The sequence below is a fragment of the Antechinus flavipes genome, chromosome 2, assembly GCF_016432865.1.
Source record: "Antechinus flavipes isolate AdamAnt ecotype Samford, QLD, Australia chromosome 2, AdamAnt_v2, whole genome shotgun sequence".
Lineage (NCBI taxonomy): Eukaryota > Metazoa > Chordata > Mammalia > Dasyuromorphia > Dasyuridae > Antechinus > Antechinus flavipes.
Window position 1 is genome coordinate 490,680,129 of NC_067399.1, and position 18,284 is coordinate 490,698,412.

Below are 18,284 nucleotides of genomic sequence, written 5' to 3' on the forward strand. Positions count from 1 at the left end.
TTCTGCTTCCTTTCTAATCTTGGCTATGTTGATTTTGTTTGTACAAAATCTTTTTAATTTAATGTAATCAAAATTATCCATTTTGCATTTCAAAATGTTCTAGTTTTTCTTTGGCCATACATTCCTTCCTTCTTTGCATATTTGAGGTAAAACATCCATTGTTCTTCTAATTTTTTATTTTATTTTTGCTGAGGCAATTGAGGTTAAGGGACTTGCCCACGGTCACACAACTAGAAAGTGTTAAATGTCTGAGGCCAGATTTGAACTCAGGTCCTCCTGACTTCAGAGCTGGTGCTCTATTCACTGTGCCACCTAACTATCCCTCCTAATTTACTTTTAGTATCAGGCTTTATGTTTAAATTACGAACCCATTTCAACATTATCTTGGTATTAGGTATTGGTCAATGCAAGGTCCATATCTTATTCTATATTATGATCCTTGTGATAAGTATTCCATAAATGTTTCATTGGAGAAATCAGGGTCTTTGAATATAAAAGAATTTTTCAGGGAGGCCCTAGAGTTTTTACAAAGAGGCACTACTGACTTCTCCTTTCTAAAAGGAAAGGACTTCCAGAACCCTCACTGAAATTCTTTCTCTCCGTGTTTTTTTCTCTGTCTTTCCTTTCTGTTTCTCTCACTATCTCTCTGTGTCTCTTTGTCTCTGTCTCTCTTATATAAGATAGCATTCTTTTTCTCTGGTTGCCTTCCATGACTTTAGGGCAACCCTCCCTTGCAGGTACCAATTTTGTCCCTTTTCTAGAAATTTCTATGACTCTGATTCCTGCAATCCTTCTTTGACTTCTACCATTTCTTTTCATCCAGTTCAGTGAAGAATGTTATTTAACTATTATTAAGGCTGTTTCCTCTATAATAAAGTTCAGCTTTCCCCTTAAGCTAGCTGTAAGTTGCTTACGTCTCCTAAGTGACCATTCATTCTACATCCAGTATCTCATTGTCTTTCCCAAAACTTCATAAACTTATATCATATTAACATCACCTCCTAGCCAGAAATAGTCTCCTTGTCTTCTCCTATTTCAGTCCTGTTTTTTTCTCAATTCCTGTTTCCTACCACCTGAGGAGGGAGTGTGTGTGTGTGTGTGTGTGTGTGTGTGTGTGTGTGTGTGTGTGTGTTTCTCAGATCATAAGCAGGGCAGAAATGAATGACTACTCTGAGTTGAATGAATAACCTAAGGATTTCCAAATTTAGGTTACCAGTTCCACCCACTTCCTCAGGTTCTTTTTGACTCATCTGCCTTGCACCTTCAGGGGAGTGAATGTCCAGAATCCTATCATTAGTGTTTACCATACTAAGGTACTTTAAATATATAGTAAACATAATTTTTGCTCAGAAAAGAGGTGGACCACTTATAGTGTTCCTTTTCTGGGAGGCTGAGTGTAGGATTTCAAAACCTGACAAGTTTCTGAACTTAGAAATAAAAGGAAGTGGCTTGTGATTCAGGGCTACTACTACACTAAGGTACTTTTGAATTATTGGTAATGGGTAGATTAAAGGGATATGCTTGCCATCTAAAGAAACTTTTGGTGGATGTGTGGTATGGATAAGTTGCTATATTAGAAAGAGGGTTGGCTTTGGATCTGAAGAAGTGGGTGCAGCATTGCCACTAGCCCATTAGAGGGGATGTATACTAGCTGCATAACCATGAGCAAGTTACTTAACCAGCTCAAAAACAAAGCTTATCTTTTCATTATCTACCTCACAGAGTTGCTCTCATGTCCTCTAGGCAGTGACACTCTTTGTTACACTGTAAATGAAGCTGAAAAGACTGTTCCTTTGTGAACAGTGTAGAATGAACGTCCTAACTGTAGTCTAGTCACATCCTTTGCCTCATGTCTCAACATCAAGAAGAATTCCAGACACTGTAACTTTTTCCTTTTCCTAGAGGTCAAAAAAGCATATTGTCTCAACCCCAGAATCTGAATCTTTTAGCTCTTTGCTTGTGCTGCTGGTGATGGTAGTGGGGTACCTCTGTGTGTATGTGTGTTTGTATAATTTCAGCCTCCTTCAGTTTTTAGTGTGGATTCTTTATAATTCATTTAGCTAGAAAGGATAGACAAGTTTATGTAAAGGGTTAACAATGGAATATAATCCTAGGTTTTAGAGCTGAAAAGGGCTTTCGAGATCCTCTAAGTCCACAGTTCTGAACCTGTTCTCCAAGGACAGTTATCAGGAGAGTATGTGAATCTGGAGAGGGAAAAGTGATATCTTTATTTTCATTTATTTCTAGCTAAAATTTAACATTTTCTTCAATGATTTAAAAATGTTATTCTGAGAAGGGGTTCATAGGTTCCATCAAAAGAGATTCAAGATATATAAAAAGGTTAAGAACTCCTGTTCTATTCTGACTCCAGCCTCCCTTTTACAGATGAGGAGACTGAGAACAGGAAAATAGGAGTGACTAGCCAAGGTCACAAAGGTGATAACCAAGATTCAGTCCTAAGCACTCTGACTCAACATCCAGGAGTCTCTTTGCTGAATTATATTAAATGGACAGTGAAGATTTCAAAGCAGGTCATATCCTTTCTTTGTCAATCCTAACTCTACTTCAACATGTCCCCCAGGCTAGGATTCCTGTTTTGCTTCACAAGGGGCCATCCCTGCTTTAATCAGTCCCAGAAGCGCTGGTAATCCCTCCTGTGACCCTGGACTGCCTGGGATAGCTGACCATACTACCAAGAAAAAGGTGCCGATGAACCATCCCTCTGTGATTCATTCTTTTGGCCTTTATTAAATGTGCTAATGAAAAGGAAAACCTTCTTTAAAGCACCTGGCTGACATTAAACCACACAGCAAACCACCAAAAGGAGCCCTGAACTCCAATCCAAGAGTCTTATTGTTCCCCTCCCTCTGGCCTCTCAGCTGCTTTCCACTATGTAAACTGCTCTCCTTTCTGCCTGGTAGTCCTAAAACACAGAAATGTACTCGAGCAATGGGTATGTAGATGAGCAAAAACAGAGCACAAGGCCTTGAGATTTTCCAAATAGTTACATTAGGCTGAGATCTCTCTAGGTTATCAGATTTGAATATGGAAAAAAGTAATTATATAATATCATCAACCACCTTCAGGGACATTTCAAAATTAGATAGAATTATTAAGCAGTCAGCAGAGGTAGAACCCTCAGAACTCTACCAAAGGTTGTCAATCTTGGGAAATAGGGAGTGGGACCCCATTGAACTCAGCTTTTGTTATGATATTTATGGATCTAAACTATATGGGATAAATTATAAGATCCCAGCATTTAGAATAGGAAAGGCCCTTAGCTATCATTTAATCCAATCCCTATAATATAGAGGTAAGGATATGAAGACCCTGAGAATCACACAGGAAGCAGAATTCAGATTTGAACCACAGGCATCACCTTCTAAATCCAGGGCTCTTTGATAGTCATAAACTATTTTTGAATACTTAGAGTTCATACCTGCAACTCGTTATGCTGTAAAATTTTAAGAAGCCCACAGTTAAGGGGAAAATCTAGAGGACAAAACAAATTGTCAACAGGACAATTAAATGTCCAGTATGGTATAGAGGAAAGAGCATTGATTGAACTGTAAGCGAGGAAGGCCTGGGTTCAAATCCCAAGACTGGACACTAGTTATTTGACCCGGAGCAAGCCCTTTAATTTGTGATCATTGGTTTCCCCACCTGTAAAAACTGGGTAATGATTCCTATAGTACTTACCTCACATGGTTGTCAGTCTGAAGAAGAAGGACATAATGTATATAAAGTATTTTGCAAAACTCTTAAATTGCTGCAACACACATGTTAGTTAATAATAACTGGGCACCCCCAGCTGGAGCAGTGCAAACACCCCCACAGGCTAGTCTCTGGTGCAACCAGTATTTACACACAATCTCTGTTTTGGAAGTAATTAATCTCCAACTGTAGGAGCGTCTTTGTGATGTAAAGCAAGTGCGGACACTTTTGTGTAAACACAAAGATTAGCATATTTACAAACTGGTAGATGTTACTTTGATCAGTCCTAGCTCATTCTGAAAAGGCCGGCTGGCTCTTCAGGGCGGCTCTGCTAGTCACAAAAGCAGTTAATCCCTTTGACACTATTCTCAGATCCATATTTAGAATTCTGACTATTTTCTACATCCACTTGAGCTCCTCACTGGGTTTGTTTAGTAACTGGTCCCGCCTCTCTTTACTCTCACTAGTGACTCATAAGTTCTTGTTCTTTCTTTGCAAAGGCATCCAGCAAAATTCCAAAGTAGCAAATGACCCCAGTGAAAACCCTTAAACTCACACAGATTTAATCACTAAGGCAAATTGGAACCACTTGTGGTCAGGTTGTGATGGACTGACTAAATCTTTCTCTGCCTCTGTCTCTCTGTCTCTCCGTCTCTCTCCCCCTCTCCTCCTCTCCCCATCTCTATCTGTCTCTGTCTCTCTGTCTGTCTCCCTCTCCTCCTCTCCCCATCTCTGTCTGTCTCTGTCTCTCTGTCTCTCTCCCCGTCTCCCCATCTCCCCGTCTCTGCCTCTCTCTCTCTCTCTCTCTCTCTCTTCTCTCTCTCTCTCTCTCCTCTCTCTCTCTCTCTCTCTCTCTCTCTCTCTCTCTCTCTCTCTCTCTCTCCTCTCTCTCTCTCTCTGTCTCTTTCTCTCTCTCCCTCTCTCTCTCTTTCTCTCTCTCCCTCCCCTCCTCATTCCTCCCATCTTCCTTTCCTGTCTGTCTCTTTTCCCTTCTTTCCCCATTGCCACCATCCTTTTTCTTTTAAATAGCTTAACTAATATTAGAAAGAAATGTGGTCATTAGTGGCCAAAGGAGGAATAGGCAAAAGAGAGGAGAGTATTAATTATTCCTTTAATTTTATTGGGCACTGGAGCTTTTCACCTAAGGAACTCACAAACTTTTACGGTAACTAGTAACTTTCACTGGGTGGGCCTCAGATGTGTACTACCTTCTTGGCAAAATGAGGTGTTTCCAGGCACCAGAGTAAGGAACAGCAAAGAGCAGGATTTTCTTTCACAAGAAACAATTAGACATGATTTGTATTATGATCTCCTCTCAAGCAAATACAAACTGATGAACTATCAATATAGAAACTGATACAGGGTTGAAACCTAGCCCAAGAGGCGCTGGGAGTTGGTTAGATCTGTCCTTGATAAAAATCTACATTGGAGTTTTGAAGAATGAATCAGAGAGGAAGTTCACTTCGATTTCATGACCGAACTAAGCTAAATAGTAGCAGGAGGAAAAAAAAAAAAAAAACCCAACAAAACTACCATACTTGTCCTTTTAATTAAAAGGAGCACCTCCTTTGATTTTTTTCGGGGAGGGAGGAGCAGAGGATCCTACAATTCTATTTGATTCTGGCAAACTGGAAAAGTAAATTTGTAAAGCCCAGAGAAATACTTAAAAAAAAAAAAAACCTGCAGAAATCATGGAGGGAAATGAACAAATGGGCTCGTTCCCCTCCCCCTTCCAGTTTCTATGATTATAGTTTGAAGGAAAATTTCAACTCGAGAGAAATTTGATATTTATTTTCTGTGAACTTTAATAAGGAAAGTGGTGGACTTTTCTTTAGAGGGCCTTTTGGACAAATTAGATTTTTTTTCTTTCTTCTTCCATGTGCACCCTCGACGTAAATCACCACCCACCCCAAATGATTAACTGGGGTGAGGCGGCTCTGTGCTGATAGCCGTTCCTGGCAGGTTGGCCAGCGCCTTAGAAGAGATGTTTTGACTTTTTGCCAGATCCATTCTCCCTCGGGACTGTGTTTCACCCACCGGGTTTAGGACCTAATGAAGGATGTTCAGTTTGGGCTGGTTGAATATCTTCAACCTTCTCAGATGGCCTCAGGTTGAGGCCGAGGGATAGGGCTTGAAGCCCTTTAGGCCCGGACAACGAATAGCGTACTTTGTTCATAAGCACGTAAAGTAACTTCGGTCTCGGGGGGCTTCACGGTGAAACAAAATCCCTGAGACTCTCTGAGATGTCCAGAGATAAGGGCATTTCTAATCCCCGGTTCCCTCGGGGACTGGAGGAGGAGGAATTCTCCTATACATCATCACGTCGTTATTAGCGGGGGGGGGGGGAGAAGGAAGGGGGAAGGGATCACAGCAAACTCAGGGCAAACATTTTCCACCGAGTCCTGTGCAGAGGCTTGGCTGTGTTAAGAAAATACCCTCTAGCGATGTGTTATTTTAGGCTGAAACAAAAACCGACATGAATGGCGGGTGGAAACAGAGGGGCATTGTTCTCCCCTTCCCTGTGAACTCCCGAGCTGCTCTGAAATGAAAATCCAACAAACTTAGATGTAAATACCGTCCTGCAAACAGGAGCTCTCCGGTGTCCACACCAACTGATTTGGGGGTGGGGCTGGATGAGGGGGAAAAGCCGCTCGGCCTCCTCGTGGGGAGGAGACAATTAAGAGACAGAAGGCTTTATCTGGTTAAAAGGGAGGTGCTGATTGACTCCTACTCGGGGAAGTCACCTATGCCTTTGAACTGGAGATATCCTGAGCATCATGCTTGGAAGAAGAGGAGGAAATGACCCATAATATGGAAATCAATAAGTTGAGGGGAGGTTGGAAACCTCTTTTTTCTTTAAATTAGTGAGTGATGTTAGATAATTCTTTACTTCCCTCTCCACCCTACCTCCAAGTATGGGTAATGTGATGGTAAGTTTCACTAGCCTCTTTCCATTGTTCCAATGTGCTTATTATTTTTAAAGTTTTATTTGATAAGAATCCACTCCCTGGAGCTACAAAGACTAAAAGAAAATAGTTACTGACCTCGAAGAACTTACATTTTATATAGGGAGACATACACTCCAGAGTATCCTAAAAGCTAGTAAGACTTTAAAATTGTATTAAGACTTTTGAAACACACACTGTCTCTCTGCCTCTGTCTGTGCTCTCTCCTTTCTGTTTCTCCCTGTCTGTTTTTGTGGGTATGTGTCTCTGTCTCTGTCTGTCTCTTTCCCTGTCTCTTGTATTTGTTTTGATACCATAGTCACTTTTTGATGTGCTACTCACCACCAAGAACCTTTTCCAGGCAGTTTGGAAGTTAGGAAGATCTGAAATTGAATCTAGAATACTCTTAATATCTTTTTAAATGTCTGGGAAAGCCATTTAAATTCTATTTGCCTCAGTTTCTTCAATTGTGAAATGGGAATAATAATAAGATCTAAAGAGTTGTGTTCAGTATAGTATCTGACTACAGTAAGCTTTATATAAATGTTTATTACTCTCCCTTCTCCCTAACAAACAAGTTAAACAAAACCAGTTAACAACATTTGGTAACCATAATCCTCTTGTCCAAAGAAAGAAGGGAATTGTGTTTTATATCATTTGTTTTCTGGGACCAGTATTGGTCATTAAAATTAATCAGTGCTAAGGAGTGCTTAAAATAATGAATAATTATGTTCATTTCACACACCAGCAAGATAATACTAAAAATTCTGCAAGCTAGGTTTCAGTAATATATAAACTGAGTATTATAAGAAGAGTAGAATGGTTTTTGAAGAGGCAGAGGAACTAGAGACCAAATTGCCAACATTCACTAGATTATAGAGAAAGCAAAAGAATTTGGAGGTGGGGAGACACCTCCTTTTATTTTATTGACTACAATAGTCTTTGACTGTGTGGATCACAACAAAATGTAACAAGTCCTCAACGAAAACATATAGTCTTTACTTATCTCCTCAGGAACTTGTATGTAGGTCAAGAAGCAACAGTTAGAACTGAATGTGGAAAAACTGATTGGTTTAAGATTAGAAAAGGAGTATGACAAGGCTGTATATTGTCACCATATTTAACTTATATGCAGAGTATATCATATGAAATGCTAGGCTGGGTGAATCAAAAGCTGGAATTAAGGTTGCTTGGAGAAATTATCAACAATCTTAGATATGAAGATGATACCACTCTGATGGCAGAAAGTGAAGCGGAATTAAGAAGCCTCTTAATTAGAGTGAAAGAAGATAGTATAAAAGCTGGCTTAAAGCTTAACATGAAAAAGAAATAAACTAAGATCTTGGCAACTTGTCCCCTGGCAAATAAAGGGAGAAGAAATGGAAGCAGTGTCAGATTTTACAATCTTGACCTCAAAGATCACTGCAGATGATGAATACAACCATGAAATTAAAAGCCACTTGCTCCTTGGAAGGAAAACTATGATAAAACTGGACAGAATTCTAAAAAGCAGAAAAACCTACCTTGCTGACAAAGGTCTCTATAGTCAAAGTTATGGCTTTTCCAGTAGCTATTTATGGCTGTGAGTATTAGACTATAAAAAAAGCTTAGTGCCACAGAATCTACATTTTCAAATTGTGGTGCTGGAGAAGACTTTTGAGAATCCCTTGGCAGCAAGAAGATCAAATCAGTTAGTATGCAAATTAATTCAAGCTATTTGCTGGACTGGCAAATATCAAAACTGAAGCTTAAATATTTTAGTCACATGATGAGAAGATGAGATTCATTGGAAAAGACCATGATTTTGGGAAAGATTGAAAGCAAAAGGAAGAAGGAGATGGATAGATAATGTCATGGAAACGTTGGAGTTGAACTTGGATAGATTTTGAGAGAGAATGGAGAATAGGAGGATCTGGTATGCTTATTATGATCCATGGGGCCACAAAGAGTCAGACAAGACTGAAGGACTAAATAACAACAATAAATACTAATAATTAGAGTTTGGTTGTCTTTCATTGTTGCTTCCATTTACATGATTGTAGCCATAAAACATATATCTCTCCTGGTTCTACTTATTTCACACCACATTAGTATAAAATTTCCCATTCTCTGTATTTTTCATGTTTATCTTGTCTTAAGGTAAGATAATAATAGAATAATAACTTTAAGATGACAGATTTAGAGCTGGAAGCGCACTTAGAAGTCTTCTATTTCAAACTTCTCTCATTTTTTTGGATGAAGAAATTGAGGCTGAGAAAAGTTAAATTAATTCTCCAACGTCACAACAATAGCACATGTGAAGTCAGCATTTGAACCCAGGTTCTTCAACACTAAATCTCACATTTTCCCACTGTACTAGGCTGTCTACCCGGACCTTTCCTTTCCTTTCCTTTTTCCCTTTCCTTTTCCCTTTCCTTTTCCCTTTCCTTTCTCCTTTCCTTTCTCCTTTCCTTTCTCCTTTCCTTTCTCCTTTCCTTTCTCCTTTCCTTTCTCCTTTCCTTTCTCCTTTCCTTTCTCCTTTCCTTTCCTTCCCCCTCCCTCTAAATTCAGTATCTGTCCTCTGAACCACGTCTGCTGACATGTTCTATGTTACAGGCTTTTAACTGTCCCCTAACTGAAAAAACAAGTGATTGGCAGGTTGGCAATCAGAGAAGAGGATTCAGGATTCCCTTTACTAACCAGAGGCCTCTAGGACCTCAGAGAAAGAACTTCCAGCTAATCCATCCATTTTCAAGTGGTCAGGAGAAGGAATTCTGAATCTCATAAGGCTGAGCCAGTCATGGGGGGAAAGATATGCTTTTCAGAAACTTTTCTTTGGCAGATATGGAAAAGTAATGGAAAGGGGCACTGTTTGCCTTCCATTCTTCATCTTCTCCAATTCAAGCCAGCCCTTCATATGCTAACACTGGTTGTCCTCCTTAGTACAGAGACAAACTTTAGATTATACATTAAGAGAAAAAATAAATCAAGGTTCTTGGGGCTTTTGACTATTGTCCCTCAGCCTGGTTATGGATGGCTCCTCTTTATAACCAATTGTTGTAAATTTGGGTTCTTGGGGCTTTTGACTATTGTCCCTCAGCCTGGTTATGGATGGCTCCTCTTTATAACCAATTGTTGTAAATTTGGGCCTCTTAATTTGGCTCCTAGGATGCTTTAATTGCTTTTAAACTTTGTTAACACTCTATGTAATGAATTTTTCTGTGCTGGGCTCTAGGGTGTGAAAGTTGAGAACTTCCAGTCAAGGCTATGCACCTGTTACAGAGATTAGGCGGCTGCAGAGAAATATACCGGGGAAATGGGCATTAGAATAGGCGCAGGGGGGAGGTGCTAGGGTCAGCGGCTCTGTTTGGGTTCATGCTGATGAGATAGGGCTTGTATGCAAGCTGTTCTATGGAGTGATGGAGTACTATTCCACTGGGAGAAGAGGGTATGATAACTATGGTTGGTGGAACTATAATTACTAAGTGCTAGTTCAGCTGTTGGTAAAAACTCTGGACAGGTGCTGGAGATCTGAGTTGGAGTGGGGCTGGGGAGGCACCTCTTTAAGTGTGGCCTGATTCTCGACTCTGAAAGTGCCTGACTTCTGATATTCTTATGAACTGGTTCTTGTGAACCTGGTTCAATACTTCTTATTGATCCTCTTTTCGCAATCAAGTGGAGCCATTATCTCAGAAAACATGGAGATTACATATATTCCTTTCCTGAATTAGGGAGGGATTATTAAAGCAGTTGAGATTTTAGCTTTATACCATTGAGTTTGAGGTAACAACAGAACATTCAAATAGAAAGAGTGAGGAGCTAGTTAGAGATTTGTAAATGGAGCGGAGATGTTGACTAATGTTGATTACTGACCTCCTTTGCTTTCTTTAAGTCTTAACTAAAATTCCATTAAAAAAAAATTTGCTGTGCCATGAGGCTGCTTTATTTTTAATAATAACTTTTTATTTTTCCAGATATATGCAAAGGTAGTTTTCAACATTCACCTTTGCAGAACCTTCTATTACAATTTTTTCTCCCTTTCTCCTTCCTTCCGACCTTCCCAAGACAGTAAGCAATTCAATATAACACATGCAATTCTTCTAAACATATTTCCATATTTATCATGCTGGTGAAAGAAAAAGCAGATCAAGAGGGAAAAAAAAAACAAGAAAGAAAAAAATCCAAACAAACACACAAACAAAAAAAGTAAAAATACTATGCTTTAACCCACATTCAATCTCCATAATTCTCTCTGGATGCAGATGGCTCTTTCTATCACAAATCTATTGGAATTCCCTTGAATCTCTTCATTGTTGAAAAGAGCTAAGTCCATCACAGTTGATCATCATTAATCTTACTGTTGCTATGTTCAATGTTCTTTTGGTTCTACTTACTTCACTCAACATCAGTTCATGTAAGTCTTTCCAGACTTTTCTGAAATTAGCCTGTCATTTTTTATGGAACAATAATATTCCATTACATTCATATATCACAATTTATTCAGCTATTTCCCAACAGATGGGCATCCACTCAATTTCTAGTTCCTTGCCTCCACAAAAAGGGCTGCTACAAACATTTTTGCAATGTGGATCTTTTCCCCTGTTTTATAATCTCTTTGGGATACAGATCCAATAGAGATGCTGCTAGATCAAAGGGTATACATAGTTTTATAGCCCTTTGAACTCTTTCCAGAATCATTGGATCAGTTCACAACTTCACCAACAATGTATTAGTGTCTGTTTTCCCAAATCCCTTCCATCATTTATCACTATTTTTTCCTGTCATCTTAGCCAATCTGAGAGGTATGAAGTGGTACCTAAGAGTCATCTTAATTTGCATTTCTCTAATCATATTTTTTTAAACAGGAAGTCTTTCCCAACTCCTCTTAATTTCCACTTTCCTTCTTTCCTTCCTTCCTTCCTTCCTTCCTTCCTTCCTTCCTTCCTTCCTTCCTTCCTTCCTTCCTTCCTTCCTCCCTCCCTCCTTCTTTCCCTCCCTCTCTCCTTCCCTTCCTCCTTCCCTCCCTCTCTCCTTCCCTCCCTCCTTCCCTTCCTTCCTCCCTCCCTCCCTCTTTTCTTTCCTTCCTTCCTTCCTTACTACTTACCTACAAAATTATTTGTACCTACCTACAAATAATTTTTGTACATATAGTATCTTTCCCTTTTTCTTTGATCTTATTTGGAAAGATCTAGTAATGGTATTGCTCAGTAAGGTATTTTTAAAAGATGTGGGCTGTGTGTGTGTGTGTGTGTGTGTGTGTGTGTGTGTGTGTGTGTGTGTGCCACTTTTTATGCTATCTTGAGGAAATGAAGAAAAGACAGTGATCCTGTAGGGGCTTCAGATCCTATTCTATTTGGCATTGAAAGCTTTTCTTAACCTAGCTCTCTCCTACCTTTCTAGTCTTATATCTCGTTTCCTAGCACAAAGTCCTTGATTTAGTATTTGTTTTTCTGACTGTTCCATAAATAAGATGCTTCATCTCTCAATTCCTTGCATTCTCTCTGGCTGTCTCCATGTCTGGAGTGCTCTCCTCCAATCTGATTACTGTCCTCACTTTCTTCCTTTAAGTCTCAACTACAATCCTATCCTTTACAGGAAACTTTCCCCAAACCTTCTGAATTCCAGTGCTTTCTCTCTTTCAATGATTCCCTATTTATCCTGCATATAATTTGCATGTTGTCTTCTCTATTAGATTGTAAGTTTTTTGAGGGTAGGAATGATCTTTTGTCTCTTTTTGTAATCCCAGTACTTATCACAGTGTCTATCAGTGAGTAGGCACTTAATACATGTTTATTGTTTGATACAATCTTAGATAATTTCAGAAGTCTTTAAACTTTAATAGCATAAATAGCTTAAAACTGTGCTAACATGTTTTTTTTAATATCCTGTACTGTGTGTGTATGTATGTATATGTGTTGTCTGACCATTAGAAAGTAAACTCCTTGAAAACAGAGGCTGTTTAATTTTTGTTTTTATATCCCTAGCTCTTAGCACAAGCCAAGCACATAGTAGATACTTAATGAACACTTATTAATTGATCAAAGTCATGTTTACAGGGGTAATGGGACATTTTTTATTTGTAGGATGTTTCACAAAATGTACCCTCAAATAAACATTTTCTGAGACAAATTCAGTTGAGGGTACTGAATAGCAAAGACCTTAGAAGAAATCTCAGGATACAGCAAGGTAGGTATGTCTCAAGGGATGTAATAGGTGTGTTGAGGATGGGGAAGGGAAAGAAGGTAAGGCTCACCTGGGTCATGGTATCTAGGAGAAGGAAATGTTCATCATTGAATAGCTTTCTGTTTTAAGGCAGCAAGATGGTTAAGTGGATAGAGAGCTATGCCTAGGGGCAGGAAGACCTAGTTCAAATCCCACCTTAGATGCTTACCAGCTGTATGACCTTAAATAAGTCATATAACCTATGTCTGCCTTAGTTTCCTCAAAGGTAAAATGGGAATAATAATAATAGCATTTACCTCACAGAATTGTTGTGAGGATTAAATGAGATTTTGCTTGTAAAGTTCCTAGCACATCATAAGCCTTAGTAAATGCTTATTTGTCTTCCCTTTCTAACTAATTATTCTGGCTGATTTGGCATTAAACTAAGTTTTGATTTTGTGGACAGAAAGTAAGTGCTGTTAATGCCCTCAAAATTTCAGCATCTTGGATCAATGACCCAGTCAATCTGTTCTAGTTCTATCACAACTATTTCTTGTAATAGTTATGAGAATAGGGTATTGTGCTAATTCAAACTATGGGACTGGGTAAAATCTTTGGAGAAGAGTTTGAGGAGTAAGTAGAAAGAGAAGGCTATAGATGTGACTTTAGAGTAATGCTGAAGGTGGCAGAAAAAAAAAGAGTAGATGAAAGAGCAGAAAAAATAAAATAGTTAGGTAAGAGGAAACCAAGATTAAAAAAAAAAAAGTGTCCTGGAAGTCCTGGCAAGAATTTTAAGAAGGGCATGGTCAATATTGTCATGGAACAGTTCCTGGTGCTGAAGGATCCTCATGATTGTGCCCTATGAACAATACTTGTAGGCTAGAATGAAGACATTTTTAGTGAGTTCTGATTCCCATCAGTTCATTGAAGGCTTTCTAGATTTTTCTGAAATCTGCCTGCTTTTTCTTTCTTAAAAATTTTATTTTTTTAGCTTCTTATTTTCAAAATATATGCATAGTTTTCAGCATTCACCCTTGTAAAACTTTGTGTTCTAGATTTTTTCTTTCTCCCTTTCCCCAGTATATGTTAAATATGTAATCTTCTATACATATTTTCTTTTTAGGGACTAACAAGTATTTATTGAGTTTGCTAGCAATAGAGCCCTGTTGGAATCTTTACAAACTGCTAACTCATTAGAGTTGATAGATTATTGATCTGATCTTACAAGATGTTTTGGGCCAGAACCTGAAACAAGGTACTAAGTAGAACTAATTAATACAATACTTGTGTTTACACCTTTACTCATTGGAATTCACAAATATGGGAGATTCACAAAGTAAACTATGTAACTTTGTGAATTCACACCTCTCTTGAAGCTCTTAGGGCCAGAGAGTACTCTGGGAAGAAACCCATAATCCCTCTCTCTCGTATCCCACAATTCCTCTCTCTCATATATGAGACAAGCAGAGGCTCTCAGTCAGATTTCAGCAGAATTACATGAATAGTGGAGGACTGGAGGCTGAAGAAAGCAGAGGCAGAAGCAAAGGACAATCTGCAAGAACTCTTGGAACCAAGCAGAGAGATAGGCCTCAACTATCCAGGCTACTTTGGTAGAAGAAAATAAATATTTGTATTTTTACCAGCTGGCTGCATTTGGGTGATTATTACTTTCAACTGCAACTAAGACTGCTTCCAGAAAACCTCCCCTGAGAAACCTACCTTCTCTCAGAGAGAACCATCATCTCATGTTATATTTTAAAGAAGAAAAAGATCATCACAGAGCCCCACCAGTACCATCAAAGACTCACCAAACAAAAAGACAAAGATTATATAGGTTTCAATTTAGACAAGAGGTAATTTGTGAATGGAGTACCTCAGGATAGGATAGGAATTGTTTCTTTTTTATTAAAGTTTTTTTTATTTTCACCACATATGCATAGATAATTTTCAGCATTCACCCTTGCAAAATCTTGTATTTCAAAATTTTTTCCCTCCCTTCCCTCCATCTCTTTCCCTAGAGGGCAAGTAATCCAATATATGTTAAACATGTGCAGTTCTTCTCTCTATATATTTCCACAATTATCATGCTACACAAGAAAAATCGAATCAAAAAGGAAAAATGAGAAAAAAGGAAAAAAAAGTAAACAACAATAAAAAAGTGAAAATACTATGTTGTGATCTACACTCAGGCCCCACAGTCCTCTCTTTGGGTGCAGATAACTCTTTTCGTTACAAAACTTTTGGAATTGGCCTGAATCACCTTACAGTTAAAAAGAACTATATTCATCAGAATTGATCATTTCATAATCTTGTTGTTGGTGTACAATGTTCTCTTGATTCTATTCATTTCATTCAGCATCAGTTCATGTAAGTCTCTCCAGGCCTTTCTGAAATCATCCTGCTGATTGTTTTGTATAGAATGATAATATTCCATTACACTCATATACCATAACTTATTCAGCCATTCTCTAACTGATGAACATCCACTCAATTTCCAGTTCCTTGCCACTACAAAAAGGGCTGCCACAAACACTTTTGCACATGTGAGTCCTTTTCCCTTTTTTATGATCTCTTTGGGATACAGACCCAGTAAGTACACTGCAGGGTCAAAGGATATGTACAGTTTGATAGTCCTTTGCTGTCCTTTATTTCTTATAAAGTATTCCATTATATTTACATACCACAACTTATCAGCCATCTCCCAATGGTTGAGTATCCTTTCAATTTCCAAATCCTTGGCATTTTTGGTTATTAACAGATATCTATCCTTTTCTTCAAGACCTATAGCAAAGAAAACTTATTCTAATTTCCATTCCTGATTTTGAGACTCCACTGTGAACGTTATAGAATTATGGCTGCTTTTGGTGAAGAGAGAGAATTGTATAAGTTGCTTGATTTTCTCTAGGCCTCATCTGTAAAATAGAATAGAATTAGATAGTTTCTAATGTTACTTCTAGCTTTTGTGTTTCTTTTAACATTTTTTTAAATTTTTGCCATACTCCAAAAATGATTTTTATTGTTCATTTCCCCTTAATTTTCTTTTTAAAATCAAATCTTTTTATTTTCAAATATATGCATGAATAATTTTTCAATATCAATCCTTGCAAAATCTTGTATTTCAATTTCCCTTCTTCCCCCCCCATTCCCTAGATGTCAAGTAATCCAATATATGTTAAACATGTTAAATTCAATATTCCTTACATATTTATACAATTATCTTGCTGCACAAGAAAAATGATATCAAACAGAAAAAAAAAATGAGAAGGAAAATAAAATGCAAGCAAACAACAAAAAGAGTCAAAATGCTATGTTGTAAACCACACTCAGTTCCACAGTCGTCCTTCTCTGAGTGTTGATGGCTCTTTTCATCACAAAATGATTGGAACTGGTCTGAATCATCTCATTGTTGAAGAGAGCCATGTCCATCAGAATTGATCATTGTATATTTTTGTTGTTGCTGTATATAATGATCTCCTGGTTCTGCTCATTTCACTTAGCATCAGTTCATGTAAGTCTCCCCAGGCCTCTCTAAAATCATCCTGTTGATCATATCTTATGAAACAATAATATTCCATAGCATTCATATACCATAACTTATTCAGCCATTTTCCAACTGATGGGCATCCACTCTGTTTCCAGTTTCTTGCCAGTACAAAAAGAACTGCCATAAACATTTTTGTACATGTGGGTCCCTGTCCCTCCATTAAGATCTCTTTGGGATATTAGCCCAGTAGAAACACTGCTGGATAAGTCTTTGGGCATAGTTCCAAATTACTCTTGTGTTTCATAAGTACAGTGGCCTTCTAATTATGAGATAATTTGATCCTTTGCTGTTTTCTGGTGACATCTTAAGAGTTAATAGAATCTTCATAAATTGTTGGGAATCACAATATTCTGATTCTCTCTATAGCACAGTCTAACATAATACAGTTAGACTGAGGCTCCAAAGTCCCAGTCAACCCTAGTAGGAAAAGCTATTCTAATACAAAGACATTAGCAGGGCTTTCCAATAGTTTTAATTTCTAGATGTTTGTTTTTAGCTTAATGTATTTACTAAGGCAAGTTAAATACCTTCCAAATTTAAGTGAAAAATAATTTATAAACTTTAGAGATATTTAGAAATATCTACTTCATGATGAGTCTTTTATTTCATTGAATGGGAACTCCCTCCATCCACAGGGATATCTGCTATCTGTCACTGTGCAGGTGAATCCTCAAGAGTTGCCTGAGGCTTGGGAGGTTGTGATTGACTCATAGTCCCTAGTTAAAAAGAGTCCAATATATGATTTGCAGCCAGGTCTTCCTGTCTTCATATCCAGCTTTTCTTCCATATTGCTCTTTGGAAAAACAAAAGCTACCATTATTATCATTGTTGTTATGATTTCCAGAATGGGAAAGGCAAGTTGGAATTAGAGGCTTTCTGAAGATTTGATCCTCTCCCTTATAGTCACATGAAACACTGAAGAAGAGAAACGTCTGATGTTTGAAGAAGAATGTTCCAAAAGGCTGAATGGTCAAAGTAAGGCTAACTAATAATAGATGATGGATATATGGGAGATATTTTGGGAAGATTAACTTGGCACCTGACTTAGAAATCTGAGATGGAAGAAGGATGAGGAAAGGATATTCTGGAAGACATTTCACTAAGTATAGAATTTATATGAGAAAATGTTGCAGAAGTAAGGAAATAATTCTATTTCTGCTCCCTGTGGAAGGCAATGGTTGTCTGGATGGCCCAGCCAATTTTGATAGAGCTAATAGAGGAGGGCAGTTAGGGGCTTTGGCCTCTTTGAGAAGTTAGGGAATCATTTTCTAGACCCTACATGTCATTGCCCTGGGCTCTAGTACTCAAAGAAGGTGTTCTTACTTAACTAGAGGTATCTTAAAACTATTGGTTTCTGGGGCCATTAGGTTAAAAAAGACTTTTACATGAAGCTTAGTTAGAATAGCTCAAAGAGTGTTGTTGTCTGAACAGTGTGAATGTTCCTAGAGTGGGTAGAGCCCTGTTCCCCATCAGTGACAGAAGGCCTGTTGATGACTCCAGCCAAATTCACTCATTAAAGTTGAGCTAAGAGAGAAACATGTTTATTTTTCCAAGTTTCTCACCAAGGCCCAGACATCACCAGATTGCACTCAGTCTGAATGCATCAAGTCAAGGCCAGTGATAGAAATCTATAGAGCTATGTAGAGGGTAGGTTAACCACAAGATAAAATGTTTGTGTTGGGGAGGGTGGGATAACTCCATGCTGGTTTAGGTGATACCAAGGGCAGGATTGGATCTGAGACCATATCGTAGAGTGGAAAACAACAACAACAACAGTGCCTACTATGTGCCACCACTGTGCTGAAAGGCAAAAACATGGTCCTTGCTCTCAGGGAGCTCACATTCTAATGGGGAGAAAACATGTAAATAACTGCGCATGTATAAGATATATACAGTAGAAATTGGATTTCATCTCAGAGAGAAGGCAGCAGCAGTAGGTT